The sequence below is a fragment of the Lissotriton vulgaris genome, unplaced genomic scaffold (assembly GCF_964263255.1).
Source record: "Lissotriton vulgaris unplaced genomic scaffold, aLisVul1.2 SCAFFOLD_1537, whole genome shotgun sequence".
NCBI lineage: Eukaryota > Metazoa > Chordata > Amphibia > Caudata > Salamandridae > Lissotriton > Lissotriton vulgaris.
The window spans coordinates 137,627-153,349 of NW_028247824.1; positions in this window are offsets into that span (position 1 = coordinate 137,627).

Consider the following 15,723-nt stretch of genomic DNA (forward strand, 5'->3'; position numbering starts at 1 on the left):
TATGACCACTCTTGCAGAAAGGCGCGACAGAACCTCAGCCTAGCACTGAGGACTAAAGAAGGAGTATTAAAGGCCAGGGATGATTACAGGAAAGCCCAAGCCAGGGCAAAAAGACTGTGGGATGAAAATCAATGGTTAGACCTTAAGAAGGCTTGTGTAGCCAAACAGCAGAAAGAGTTTTGGGCCATTTTAAAATGGGGCAGCGGGGGAATAGCAGACTGTCCAAAAAATCATGTAGCCAAGGAAGCATGGGTGGACTTTTTTAAACCACAATACGCTGACAATCTGCCCCCATCATCCGATTCGCCCCCAGGAAGGGTATTCTATAGCCATGGAATATTCTCACTGAAAGACGTAAACGAAGCAATGGACGGGGTAACTAGAGGCAGGGCACCAGGAATTGATGGAATACCGGCGGATGTATTTTTATCTGACAGGGCTAACTGGTGCAAATATTTTGTATGGCTTGCGAACTCTATCGCACAAGGAGCAATGATACCAGCAACATGGAAGGGTGCGGAGATTATACCAGTCTTCAAAAAAGGGGATAAGGCTTTACCAAGTAATTACAGGCCCATTAGCCTTATCGACTCGGCACAAAAACTGATGGGCAGGATGATACAAAATAAAATACAAGCCTGGATAGATGATAAGGATATCCTTTCCCCGTATCAAGCTGGCTTCCGTCCACTAACTAGCTCTGTTGACCAGGTATTCCATTTTTTAACTCTGTTCTGGAAAAACGTAACCTTGACAAATGGACCATTATATGCTGTTTTCGTTGACTTGAAGTCAGCGTTTGATTTAGTACCCCGACAAAAACTTTGGATTGTTTTGCGCGATCTCGGAATAAGCCCCGAACTGCTGACTTTGCTCGTGCGTATGCACGAAAATAACTACGGCAGGATTAGGTGGGGAGCACAGGGGGACGTCACTGATTCCTTCCCCGTGGAACGTGGGGTAAGACAGGGATGCGTCCTGGCTCCCACCTTATTCTCTCTTTATATCAACGGCATAGTAGATTTCCTAAAGAAATCCTCGACAGATGCCCCGATACTAGACGGGGAGCGGGTCCCAGTATTAATGTTTGCTGATGACACTTTACTGGTATCACGGACCCCTAGTGGTTTACAAAAGACAATCAATGCTTTTGGAGATTTCTGTCGGATTCGGGGCTTGGAACTTAATACGACAAAGACTAAGTTTATGAATTTGAATCCTGCTAAGCAATTCAAGGGAAAAATGCATTTTGATGGGTCTTTTTTGGAAGAAGTGAACGCCTTCACCTACCTAGGCATCTCTTTACAGGCCAACATGAACTGGAAATCCCATATGGACTCTGTGGTGTTAAAGTTCCATCAATTGGCCGGGGCCATAGCACAAAAACATAAATCCTCATTTACAAAACCTATTCAGCCAACAATGGAGATTTATAGTATGAAGGTGCTGGGCGCCTGTCTTTATGGATTAGAGCTATGGGGTTTCACCAACTTGAGCGTATTGGTTACTGCAGAAAATAAATTTCTCTGCAGGTTGGTTGGTGTCCCGCAGAGCACACCCTCGATCCCGCTCCTATATGATCTTGGGAGGAAAAAGATCGAGGACATGGCCAGATTGCGTCCTCTTTTATATTGGAGGCGCATAAAGACTACTCCTGAATTGGGCCATTACGCATCTGCCCTCATGGACATCATTAGCTCTGATCGGTTTCATAAAATAGCCTGGCTTAAAGAAATTAGGAACTTGCTCCAAAAATTGCATCTAGACCACCTATGGACTACAGTAATAATAATAAATAATAATAATAAAGAGCTTATAGAGCGCTCAGTAACGCCATCACGGCGTGTCCCCGCGCTGAAGCTATCAGTGAACAGTGAGAGAGCCTAGGATCTACGCAGTGTATAGATGTGTTTTAAGCATGGCCCTAAACCGCGATTCACTGCTCTCCAGTCTCAGAGCAGGGGGAAGTTTGTTCCATTGTTGAGCTGCTTGGAGAGCAAAAGAGCGTCCACCCATTCTAGCCTTCCTAATCCTGGGGACTGTCAGCAGTCCGGCACCCTCCGAACGGAGGGTCCTAGTAGGTTCATATCGGCTGACTAGATCCTTTAGGTATGCGGGCGACCTGTCCCAGACAATTCGGTGACAGAAGAGGAGGCACTTAAACAGCACACGCTTCTTCACAGGCAGCCAATGGAGCGCGTCCAGCGCCTTTTTCGAGTTAGCTCTCCTGGGTCTTCTTAACACCAGTCTGGCGGCGGAGTTCTGTATGACTTGTAAGCGGCCTATGCTGCCCTCGGTTGCCCCAAGGAACAGAATGTTTCCATAATCTAACCGCGATGTCACCAGTGCCTGAGTTAGTGTCCTTCTGGCTGCTAAGGGAAGGAGGTCTAACGTTTTATTTAGGGTCTTTAGTACTCCAAAACATTTGCCCACAAGACGCCTTATATGGCCATCATATGAAAGAGAGGGGTTCATCCAGATTCCTAAATTCTTAGCCTCCTGACATGGTATGGGGGTGGGGCCCAGACATGAAGGCCACCACTCGGCCGACCAGTTTTCGCTTTTACCCCCTACCACCAGCACCTCTGTTTTAGAGCCATTAAGTTTTAAGCAATGGGCATCCATCCACTCTGCTAGTGCCTGCATACAGGATTTAAAGTTGTTGGGGGTGTTGGAGGTGTTCTGCGATAGGGAGATCAGCAGCTGGGTGTCGTCGGCGTACGACACCAATTCCACCCCAAATGAATGTACAACTTTCGCCAGGGAGGCCATGTATAGATTAAAAAGAGTAGGGCTCAAGGCTGAGCCCTGAGGCACTCCCTGGTCTAGTGACATCTCAACTGAGCGGCATGTCCCTTGCTGTACCTGGAAACATCTTTCCGTAAGAAACGATTGTAGCCAGCACAGCGCAGGACCAACGACCCCGGCTTCGCTCAGACACCGTAGCAAGATGGAATGCGCTACGGTGTCAAAAGCCGCGCTTAGGTCGAGCATGATCAAGGCCATTGTATGACCTGCATCTGCCCCAGCTCTTAAGGTCTCAGTGGCTCGTAGGAGAGCCGTCTCCGTGGAGTAGCCCGCCCTAAAACCTGATTGTGAGGGATGGAGTAGATTCCATTTCTCCAGGTGCTCCGTAAGCCGAGCGTTAACCACCTTCTCAGCCACCTTCACCACGTACGGCAATAAGGAAATAGGTCTAAGGTTTTCCAGCACCTCCATGCTTACATTCGGTTTTTTCCTTATTGGCAGTACTATGGCCTTCTTCCACTCCATAGGGACTTGTTGAGTGGAAAAGGAGGTTTGTAGGACGTGTCTGATGTGAGGTTCCAGGACTATCAGACCCCATTGCCTTTCCATCTAAGGCTTCATTGAAAAAAATGTATTGGGACATGATTTATAATACTGTTTTGACTTCCAATCAACCTTCCATGTTGGCAGCCCAGTTTTTGGAGCCTAAAATAACCCCTAAATGTGAACAGTACTGGGACTTGATTACTAAACCTTTAGATAGGAAGCTGTATTTCCAATTTAGAATTGGCTCCCTGCCCCTAAATGCTTTTACTGTCAAATGGTCCCCAGACAATGTAAACACATGTTGTTTTTGCAAGGTACACGTCGAGGACATCCCACATTTCTTGTTTGCCTGCCCATTATATACCGCCCCAAGAAGTAGATGGCTAAAACCGGTTTGTAGGAATTTGGGGTTAAGGAAACATCTAGAGGCACTAAGAATATTATGAACAAATTGTGCCCCTAATCTTGCTATCACTATAGCCAAATACTTGGGATGGGCCTGGATAATACGCATGCACACTTTAAACTATAATTAATTATGTAAGATAGAAAATGTAACTATAAGGTTAACCTCATTTATCATGAACAAGGCACTGTGACTCTGACTTTTATAATGTATGAATTTTTTAATTGAAGTATTCGCCAGCACTTTGTAACTTGATGGTATTTAATGTCTATTTTATGTCGATCTTAACTTTAGTGTAGTATTTATTTTGTCTAGCATAGGGAAACATGCTTTTATGACAATGCTGTCGAATAAAGTATTGAAACTGGAAACAGGTATTTTATGTAGATAGGTAAGTGGGACACTGCTTTTGACACTACGGGCATATTGTTACTTCCGGTTCAGAAGTTGTAAACCTTCTATTACAGGACACTGATCTATTTACCTACATGAAGGGGCTGCATGCATCTGCAAGTCATGTGTTTAGATCCTTATTGTTTCTTTGTCAATCTCTTGTTATTATGAGATTACAAAGAAGGGCTTCTCTAGGAATTACTAAAGAATTGTTAGTACAGACAACCCTATTCATTGTGCTATGGTTTATATTGTGACTTTCTGTTGCTCCTGACCGTTCACGCTTAACATATAATGTCTACAAATAATGACGACATGTGAGTCCTACACCTTATTACCCTTACTGTCTTACATAACATTTCCTGTACACTGTTTTCCACGTATATGATTGATTGTGTCTATGTATCGGATGTAAAGCACTCTGAGACCCTACACTGGGATGAATAGCACTATTATAGGACTATGTAAAAAATAAATTAGTAGCAGCCATTTAAGTAATTATTAGTGTCATTACTTATAAATACAATTAAATCTTGCATTCTAATACTGTGTTCACATTTCTTACATTGGGTGTTGAATAATGTCAAAAACCTGCCTCCAAGTCATAGTTTCTGTGAAGTACTTGTGAAGTGATAAGCTTCGTGCCTTTTTGTCCTTCCATTGCATTGGCATCTAGGTCTTTCCTCTAGATAACTGCCAGCAAGGATGATGCCTCAACAAAAGAAGGGCCAATGGCACTTTAAATAAGGCGTTTGTTGATGCCCTCCTGGATGTGGAAATAAGAAAGCCCCCTACCTGCCTGCAGGTTGCTGCACCAAATGAATGCAGACACATACAACATGCCGGCACCACTGAATTGTGTCTGTGTGTCGGAAAATGACACCAAGACAACTTTAGCACATTACCCTGAGTTGGCCAGATCCTAGTTCTTGGCCAGAAACAGCTACTGGAACCGGGATCCTGAGCCATCCCCCTACTTCCCGGCACTGCTGCTTCATGTTCTTAAGGGGAGGAGAAGCATTTCTGGGGATGTTTATATACTGTCATTGACTCCAGAGGGTGGTAGGTTTTTACAGGGTGGGACCCAAGTAAAAACTACCCGACCTGGGTGAAGTGTACGGTATGTTTTCAAAAGGTGGTCAGAGTAGTTCATGGATATTCTAAGCATACATTGTAGTGTAGTATGCAACAACATATCACCATTACCATTGTAGGATTTGACATCAATTATTTATTTTTACAAACCACATTCAATGCAATTCTTTAGTCAAAGAATTAAAAGGGATCAAGGTGCTCAAAGACGTGGGTGACACTTGAATTGAGGTAGGGAAGGTAAAAGTGGTTGGATAGGTGAAGGACAGGGTAAAGGTGTTTGTGACATGGAAACAATACACAATATATACAGGTAAACCTTTACAGTCTGTGAAGTTCTAATTGTTCCTATATACATTGCTAATGGGTACACTTTTAATGAATACATTGTTGTCCCTGAGTATGTAAGTTTGGTAAAGACAGTCGACGTTTCGACCCCTGGTAGAGATGAGGGTTATTCTTAGCCTCTTAATGGGGTCTTCATCAGGACATAGGTGAGCACTTGGATTAGGATATACTACATACGTTTAGATCCTGGGCGGGCTATCACGAAGCTCCGGATTCAATGTTTGTCATTTTGAGTGAGCATGGGGAACGTCTCTCCCAGTGCTGGTGCTGATAAGTAGGATCAAAAGTCTGCCGTCTCGTATCTCGTCGGCTGGTATGACTCCAGAGGGAGCACACAATTTCAAGGGCCCTCACTCCCTCCTCTTCACCCTACCAGGTAAGGTTCTTAGTGCGCATGACAATTTCTGTCAATGATGAAGAACTTAGAGACAACTGTAAATGCTTTTACAAATAGGGTGTGACCATGTTTGATGCACACACGCTGTCGCTTAAGTTTATGATACCTGGAAAAGGGAAGGGATTCGTTTAGTTAGCTCAAGGGAAGAGTCTGAGCCAGTATGTCAAAATGATTGCTGGAGCATGTGTCACGTGATTCAATGTTTAATAGAAATGTCAAAGAAAACAGGAGCAGTACAGGAGTGCAGTGGGCATTTCCATTTACCAAGAATATGGAACTTGATTCATCTTAAGGCTAGCAATAAGCAAAATACTCAATTAAATTTCCAAATGAATCACATTGTAAATACATATTTTACACACACTCACATGCTCGGGATGTATAACCGGTTGCTGTAAACTGATCAAAAGGAGTGGAGGTGAGAAAGCCTGGACTTGATATTCACATTGACTTTTCAAACCCCGGTGCATAATCATTGAGTTGTACTTCCTCGTACATGTAGCAGAAGAAAGGCGCAGTGCGTTTAACACTGTGAAGACTTTAATAGCTGCATGAATATGAAGTACTTTCATCCTTGTGCTGGTCACAGTGAATATTTCTTTCTTAATTAATAAGTAAAACATCTGCAGTAGTGCTTATACCCCTAAAACATGCCTGCAACAAACAAAGGGCTCCCAATATTGTGATATGTATTTTTTTTTACCTTTCTGTCTGTATTTATTCGTATTTATTTATTTGCTTATATTAGCTGCAATTATATGAGGTTCTGTGAAACAATGAAGCTGAAAGTAGTATATGTCTGTATATACAACATACATAGATACTTAGATGTCTGATGGGTTTTGATGCTACACATACTCGTATAGGATACACAAAGTCTCACACACATTCATATCTGCTATGTTCATGTTTCATTAAAGAACGTTCTCCTTTTTTTTTTAAAGTACCAGGCTGTCATCCTATACAGCTACTGGCTTGGCAGTATTGGCTGATAGAACTGATAGTCATTCAAAATATTTGTTCCAGTTTCAACCACGTTTAAAAATAAATACAGATGGAGGAAAATATGGATTCGGTCTGTATTTATCTGTAAAAATCCGTAAAACATAGAACGTCTCCAGCCTCCCAGCCGTCACCGCCTTTCTTCTTTTCTCCATCTGTTCTTTTGAGACTGAGAAAATGGTTGACAATCAACGGGTTATACCCCGCTGCCTCCAACCTACCACTCACACCACTACTTGGCATCCTGGCTGCCATTTTCCTCCCGCCCACAAACACGACTCCTTGCCTGGTCCCCTGCCTCGGCCCCCAAATGATACCCCACATCTGCCATCCTTCATCTAATCTCTAAAAAAGTACATGGGCATTCGAGAAATGAAGAGACTAGCCTCAAATGGATATATATAGAGAGAGAAACATAAAACGAAACTGGCAATAATGCTGGGGCAAGCCCCATCTGTGTGGCTCATCTGTACAGCACACTAGGCTGCTTTGTCTGGCATTGCCTGTCCCTGGGCTTGGCCGTAGGTGCAACCACTTCCTCAGAACTATGAAGGCAGCTAGTGGGTGACTGAGTGATCGAAGTCTCATTCAGCAAGCAGAACCCATCCCGCTTTCAAACACGCAGTCCTGTGGCAAGAAAGAGGAAAGATTCAGATGCCTTGTTTCAAGGTTTCAGTTCCTATCCAACATGTCTGTGTCATGAGAGTATGTGGCCGACGGGACATGCGAACTGTGCTGGAGTTGTGCCGCTCAGCCCCAGTTTTAATTTCAGAAGGGTTGGGAAATTTGTGGCCATTTTTACAACATTCTTCATTTTCACTGCAGATATTGTCCTGAACAGTGTTGTTGAGCTCATGAAGAATTTATTGGGTGGGATGGAGCTCCGAGGACTACCATTCAAGTTGGCGCTGACAAGCGGAAAAATGTGGTCACTTGGTAGGAATCTTAGCAAGACAATGGTTAGCTAAAGATTATTAAGTCAGGAAATACTTGCTGGGGAAAGTTAGCCATGGAGCACCAGGAGCCAGAAGGTCCAAGGGATACTGCTGGTTGGTGGATGGTTTGTGATGCCAGTTGTGGTGGGTGCAGTTGGTTTAGCTATACATGCACTTCTCTTACTTTGTATACAAAAGAGACCAGGATATGTGATTGTAAGCTCAGATCTGTTTGAAAGAAATCAGACCTTCCCACCTATAAACCACATCAGTGGTGTGGTGTGACATACCCTCCCAATGTATTCCCTGTTACTGAGGTTTACTTACAATCAGTCAGTTGCATGCTAGAATGCTTAAAGAAGAATGGTCAGTCTCTGGTCCCTTTAGGGTAAGTAAAAAAGGGTGCCATAAATATGAGTACCCTTAAAACGTTTATGACTATGTTTCTGATACCCCAGGGCTGGGGCATTTTCCAAACGTATAGTTTTTCAAGATGTTATAACTATAATTACCTAAAATGACAGTTAAAAATGTGCTGCCTGGCAGCTTTTGCATGAGTGCGACTTTCTCTGAAAGCATTTTTCAAAGATTGAGAAATCCTCCCCTCCCTACTCTCACAAAACGCTCAGTCCAGTGAAAGGGGACACTTGAGAACTCCGCTGCTAAGCAAATGAAGCCGGCCCTTACTTAAGGGCACTTAATTAGATTCATTTCTTATTTACATAGTTGTCTGGACAGGTTTAGTGCAGCCGATGAATCATATTACTAAAAGTACTCTACATAAGGACCCTTCACTCTGCCCGTCTCGGGGGCCATGGGCTACACCTGCTGTTTCCATCTTTTATGTCACCTACTTCTTCAGACTTCCTAGACAATCTGCAAAAAGGTGACAGATGGAATGCTTGAATTAATCTCAGCCACTGGCAATCACTTAAGCAACATTGCAGTTCAGCGTTTTTCACCCACAATGCCACTCTACACAAATGTCTGCCTTATGGGAAAAAAAGCACTGCCTCTTCCCCTCATGGGAACAGCCCATCCCACACTGCCAGGCGAGGCCACCGCACAGGAAACGTAATCACAATGGCACAACTTTTGTTCAATGCCATAAAAGATCTCTGATCAGCCCATCAGCAAAATCTGTAATTAGCTGCAAACAAAAGTCCATGGTTTCATTTGAATGGGCATTCCAACCATCTACATGCTCACTGGGCCCTCACACAAATGCATTTTGGGAGTATGTGAAGTAATACTCCTGTAGTACTGTTTTACGTACTGCAATGTTCCTTTGCATATTGGCCTCAGAACGAATGTCTGACAAAATGTCGAAAGACAAAATATCTACATGCAAAAATATCGGAACAAAAATATCGATCTCAACAATATCAACATCATATCTCCAAAAAGGTAAGTACAAAAATATTGAAAAAAAAATATTGAATGTCAAAAATATAGTAATTTAAAAATATCGTTCTTTTTTAAATAAAAAATAGGTAAAATAAATTAAATAATACTTATAAATGTAATAAACATAGTTAAAAATATGTCATAATATTTAAAATTAATATACATACTTTAATAAAAAATAAATTAAACACATACATATAAAACATAATATATACTTACTTACTAATAACTTTTAATAATGATTTTAATAACTTATAAAAAATTACAAATATTAAAAATTACAAATACATCTAAAAACATAAAATAATAATATAAATAAAAATAAATAAAAATGTAAAACAAATTAAAAAAAAGTAAGGAGAATGTTGGATAGCATAAGGATAAAAATTACTATTCCCACTCCAGAGAGTGCAACAGTAGGGAAAGCGTTGGATAGCGTAGGGGTAAAAATTACTATTCCAACTCCAGAGAGTGCAACAGTAGGGAAAGCATTGGATAGCATAGGGGTAAAAATTACTATTCCCACTCCAGAGAGTGCAACAGTAGGGAAAGCGTTGGATAGCGTAGGGGTAAAAATTACTATTCCAACTCCAGAGAGTGCAACAGTAGGGAAAGCGTTGGATAGCGTAGGGGTAAAAATTACTATTCCAACTCCAGAGAGTGCAACAGTAGGGAAAGCGTTGGATAGCGTAGAGGTAAAAATTGCTATTCCCACTCCAGAAAGTGCAACAGTAGGGAAAGCGTTGGATAGCGTAGGGGTAAAAATTACTATTCCCACTCCAGAGAGTGCAAGAGTAGGGAAAGCGTTGGATAGCGTAGGGGTAAAAATTACTATTCCCACTCCAGAGAGTGCAACAGTAGGGAAAGCGTTTGATAGCGTAGGGGTAAAAATTACTATTCCAACTCCAGAGAGTGCAACAGTAGGGAAAGCGTTGGATAGCATAGGGGTAAAAATTACTATTCCCACTCCAGAGAGTGCAACAGTAGGGAAAGCATTGGATAGCGTAGGGGTAAAAATTACTATTCCAACTCCAGAGAGTGCAACAGTAGGGAAAGCGTTGGATAGCGTAGGGGTAAAAATTACTATTCCAACTCCAGAGAGTGCAACAGTAGGGAAAGCGTTGGATAGCGTAGAGGTAAAAATTGCTATTCCCACTCCAGAAAGTGCAACAGTAGGGAAAGCGTTGGATAGTGTAGGGGTAAAAATTACTATTCCCACTCCAGAGAGTGCAAGAGTAGGGAAAGCGTTGGATAGCGTAGGAGTAAAAATTACTATTCCCACTCCAGAGAGTGCAACAGTAGGGAAAGCGTTTGATAGCGTGGGGGTAAAAAATTACTATTCCCACTCCAGAGAGTGCAACAGTAGGGAAAGTGATGGATAGCGTAGAAGTTAAAATATAACAAACGTATAAATAAATTAATATTTACAAATATATTCAAAATAATTATTAAATGAATGTAAACTATTTACAGCTACCAATACATAATTATTAAAAACATAATTACCAAATAATAATTGAGTAACAATAGATTAATATTAAATACCAATTAAAAAAAAATTTATGACCAATTAATAATTAATTAACAATAATATAATTACCAAAACAATTAATGAAAATAAATGATTACTTAATTACATTTAAATTACTTCCCACCCTATTTCCTAATAAAACAATAACCTGCTACAGAACACAATTATCAATTAATCTATTAATTAAAATTAATTACCAATTATTAAAATGTAATTACCAATTAACTAAATTAATTTATAATTCCTAAAAATAAAAAATAAATTTAACATAATTAAATTACTTCCCACCCTATTCCCCTATAAACCCACAACCTGCTTCGGTACTAAAATACAAAATGTACTAAAATTACATTAAAAAAACATTAAATACCTAATAGTATACATAAAAATCATGTAAAAATCGGTATTAGTAACATCGATATTACTGAAATCGATATTAGTAACATCGTTATTACTAAAATCGATATTTACAAAAATCGATATTACTTACCTTCGAAATTCTTTACCTTCGATATTTAAACATCGATATTATTGTATATTGATATTTAAAAATCGATATTTTGTCTACCTATTTATTTATTTATTTATTTATTTATAGAACTTCTAAAATGAGACTTAAACAGAATATTCATAATTTTGACTCCATGAATGAACAGCCTTATAAATAGAGCAAACATGAGCAATGCTGGAAGAGGTGCGAGCTGTACGTGTTGCAATTGAGGTGTAACATTGGATCTAGAAAAGATATTCGTAATTCATCCTTGTTTTCTATTATGTTATAGTTGTTGCCAGTTTGCTGTCATTCATTTAGGGTTTTTGAAAAGCGCTGCAATCTACCAAGATAACTTAAGAGCGCTTCATGGTCTAATAATTTCTAGTTCACAGCACAGCAACTTCAGGCGATTGGTTATGCTGGTTAAAAGCTTGGCTCCTAATCTCGGAAGAGCGTTTGTGAGCGATTTGCTAGAGTGGGGTATTTGCAGGGAACATATTTGCATATCCTGCACCTGTTCGTTTACTTTCCTGTCTGACTGTAATAAAACCATCAGCCCCTCGAGCTCATGACTCAGATACTGCAGCTGCTGCGCCTGCTCCCTGGTTACACAGACACGTTAAAATATCAAATGTCTGGGCTCATTTCATTTGCTCTGGACTGTCCTCTGTATTGCCTGGCATCCTCAGAGGGACACAAAGGTCTTCCTCTTCACCCCAGGTCCCATAATAAATATTTACTGAGCTTTGGCTGGTCCACATTAATGTGTTTAAAATATATTTATAGCCCTTCGAGATTACACTATCATGGTTGCACACCACTGCCGGACGCTACATGTATATGCCCGTTCAACAGCCCTACATGCGGAGACTGTGGGTACTGTAAGCGTCCCCTGTTGAATGTGTGCCCTTGCCAACTGTACACCTGGACCAAGTGGTGCACTTGTTGAGATGCTTTCCAGTTAGGTGTTTGTACCTCTTGGGGTGCTCTTTGGGTTCTTAACCAACTCCAGGCCCTGTTGTACACCTGGGTTGAAATGCGACCGTGAGGCAAGTTCAGACCTCAAGTGTTGTTGCCCTTCCTCGCCAAACCTTATCCTGCTGTGTGTACTAACTCCTAGTGACCTATTTAGTAGGACACAATCAAATTATAAACTATACATGAGCACCATACATTTTTGGTTTGAAGATTGGGTGGGACCCCAAATCATTTTGAGTGGTTGTTTTTGGGGGTTACTTCAATTCTTTTGACCATTTTACTGGATTCTCAGATAGATGACATCAAGCCCTCTCAACTGTCCAATCTTTTGTCCAAGGCAGCTGAGAAAGGGTGGTAGAGGGTATATGCACTGTAGCCAACTTTTTATGTTTGTAGGCTGCATCCATTGATGGGGTGTTGTAAATAGAGCTCGTAGTAAACTCAAGAGTTTATGGAATGTTTCCACACAGACTCACATTGTCCATAAGATTTCATATTTGTGTTATAAAGCCTAACCGCCAGGGTGCCTAAATTGTGTTTTGGGTCATATCTCGAAAAATGGAAGGTACAAGTGTCTTTTGATTTTCTACCAAACCTTTCCACATGGACTTACATTGGCCATATTTAATCATATTACTGACTAACCTATCCACCACTCAAATTACTTTCATACTTCACTAAACTAATTCAACACTAATCCTTTATGGGTTCAGGAGAAGCATGCTACTCACTGAAAAAGTGCTTCAACGCCTCGTCAGGGGTAGTAAGCGCTATATAAATGCAATTGCAATACAATACAATACAATATTTGAGTTTTAGTGCCTCATCTGTGGAAGGCACAAGGATCTATGGACGTCATACGGCATCCAAGTTCAAAACAGCTAACAACTGGAGAAAGCAATGACTGCTCAATTTACTTTTTTTGTTATATTTATTTATGCAGCGCACAGATCACCGAAGAAGGTCTCCAGGTGTTTGTGTAGGTGTATGGTCCCCAAAGTGCTGATGCGAAGAGCCAGGTCTTCAGCCGCTTGCTCAACTCAAGAAGTGAGAAGGAGGCTCTGATGCGATGTGTTGACGGAGGTCGTTCCATGTCTTGGGTGCAATGTAAGAGAATGAGCGACCTCTGAGTGACTCCTTTGTACACTTGAAGAGTCAAATGTGCAAAGGGTGTAACTTGATTATCCAACAAGAGTAAAGTAAAACATCTGGGACGGAGACAGTCTTTGTAAATAGAAACAGCTACCACAAATCCTGATCAGTATTTGCTGACTGTCCCGGTATGCTGATAAAATGTCTCCCAATATTTACAGATGTTTTTACCAAGATGTTTCAATTCACATACATGGCCTTTATGGCTGTGGCTGGAAACGGTATCATTAGCCCTTACCCTTCACCAACACAGGGGAATGTGGAGGGGCAGCTGTGAAGGTAGGGTTGTAGGGGGGCAGTCTGAGCCTGAGATACAAGGGGTGTTTGGAAATAGCTGTACTCGCCCAGCACCACAAGATACCCCGGTCAGCAGAAATGTCTCCATGCAGTGAAACCATAAATTGTCTCCCACCAAGCTTACGCCCCCATAAAATCACTCATTTCACATCCGTGGCCCGACTATTCTTTCACCTCGAGTACACCAGAAAGAACTAGAAATTAAGACAACAAGTAGCACCCTGATCATTCTGTTCCATTTTTTTAACAGAAAGAAAGAATTCATCAGGGTGTGTAACCTGCAGTTTAGGGTTTTAAATCCAGCAAGCGTAGTATTAGCATTTTGAAGTAGTTAAAATTTGGAATATTTAACTGGGTAATAACATAGAGTGTATTACTAAATTGTGTAAAAAAATATATTTTTAACAATTCACCAGGAAATGAGGTTCCATGTGGTAGAAAAGAAAAGTGGCAATCTGCTGTGCTAATGTATCCATATGTGAGAGTCTGAGGTAAAAAGAAATAGGTCTACTTTCTCTACCGATATCTATATATTGCATGCAAGGCACTATATGCTTGCAGCAGGTGCAATGGCCACAGAGCACAAGACAAGCAAGGTGTTTGGAGGCCTTGGGGAGCTAATGTAGCTCCTCCACGAAGGTAGGATTAAGGAAGATGTGGTAATAAAACAGATTTCTGGATGAGTGACAGCGACCCGCTGGTACCTGTGTGGTTCAACTGTGTTTGTGCAGTGAAGTGTATCAGTGTGTGAAATTTTCCAGTATTAATTGGGATCTGAAGGCGTGTCTTCGAAGGAAGAGTAGTTCCTTCGAACATGAGTGGTGCTCATAGGTACTGCATTTAGGGCCGTCCACTGGGCACTAACCAGCCATTCCTGGCATGGGTGGCGGCGAATAAACATCCTCCTTCAGAGGAGGGGACCTATTATGACAGGTAAATAACCAGGGAAGGTCTGAACAGAGTGACCCCAAAAGCTAGAGGGCCCGCAACTAGGCATTACCGCACCACCAGTGAGCAGATTTCCAAATGGTTTTGGTGGCCATCCCACTGGCCTTCCCTCTAAAGGTGTACCAAGCCTCAGAGGGTGGTAAGGAACCATCAAACTTGGACCTGGCAATTTGCTGCGTAGGCAGGGAATGGGCAACCAGCACCAAGTCACCACTAACATCTACGAACATCATGGGTCAGTTATAGGGCACCAGGTGGAGGCCTTAGTTTTCCAGAAGTGGTAACAGGGCTTTTGTTTCCTTAGACATTGACTCACAGCCATTGCCATGCATCAAAGTTCTCACATTTCCCAAACTGAGACTAAACGCCTATCCCATCAAATGCATGGGCTGGTGAGTGTTAAAGGTCGGACTGAACCCACAGCTGTTCCTCCGATATAGTTGCCTGCTCTCCGTTTAGTGAGAGACCACTCCAGACTAGGCCTAGGTCAGTTTGGGATGATTTACTATCAAGGAATGGAGATAGTCCACTAGGCCATTATGGAGAGAAGTGATGTTCCCTCACTACTATGTATGAACCACGATTGCTGAGAGCGGGAGGTGCAGCATGAATTTTTTATTCGACCGTGAATGATCAGTTTCACCTGGATTTCAGAAAGTCTGTGGTTGTTCTGCATTTTTATTTGCCCTGCTGTGTCAGGACTTTTTCAACAAATTTCGCAAGAATGTGGAACCCGGCCAGCTTTGATCATGGGATTCTTAGAGGGAGGGAAGATGCTGGAGAGCGTCCCAGGTCTGAATCAGGATGGAAGCGCCATGGCTGTTTTAGGTGAGAAGTGGTACACCCAGTAGTATCCATAGACTAGGCTCTGTGCCCATCCTGAGCATGCTACTGCCAGTCACTCCCGCAGTAGGAGTGCCACTCGAAGGAGTATATTGCACACTAGCTGGGAAGCAAATACTGCAGTGGTATCATGTGCCAGTGTGTTAGTATGCAAATGTACAGTTACTAGGCAATTGCAATAGGTGACAAAGTCTGTTACTAATTGAG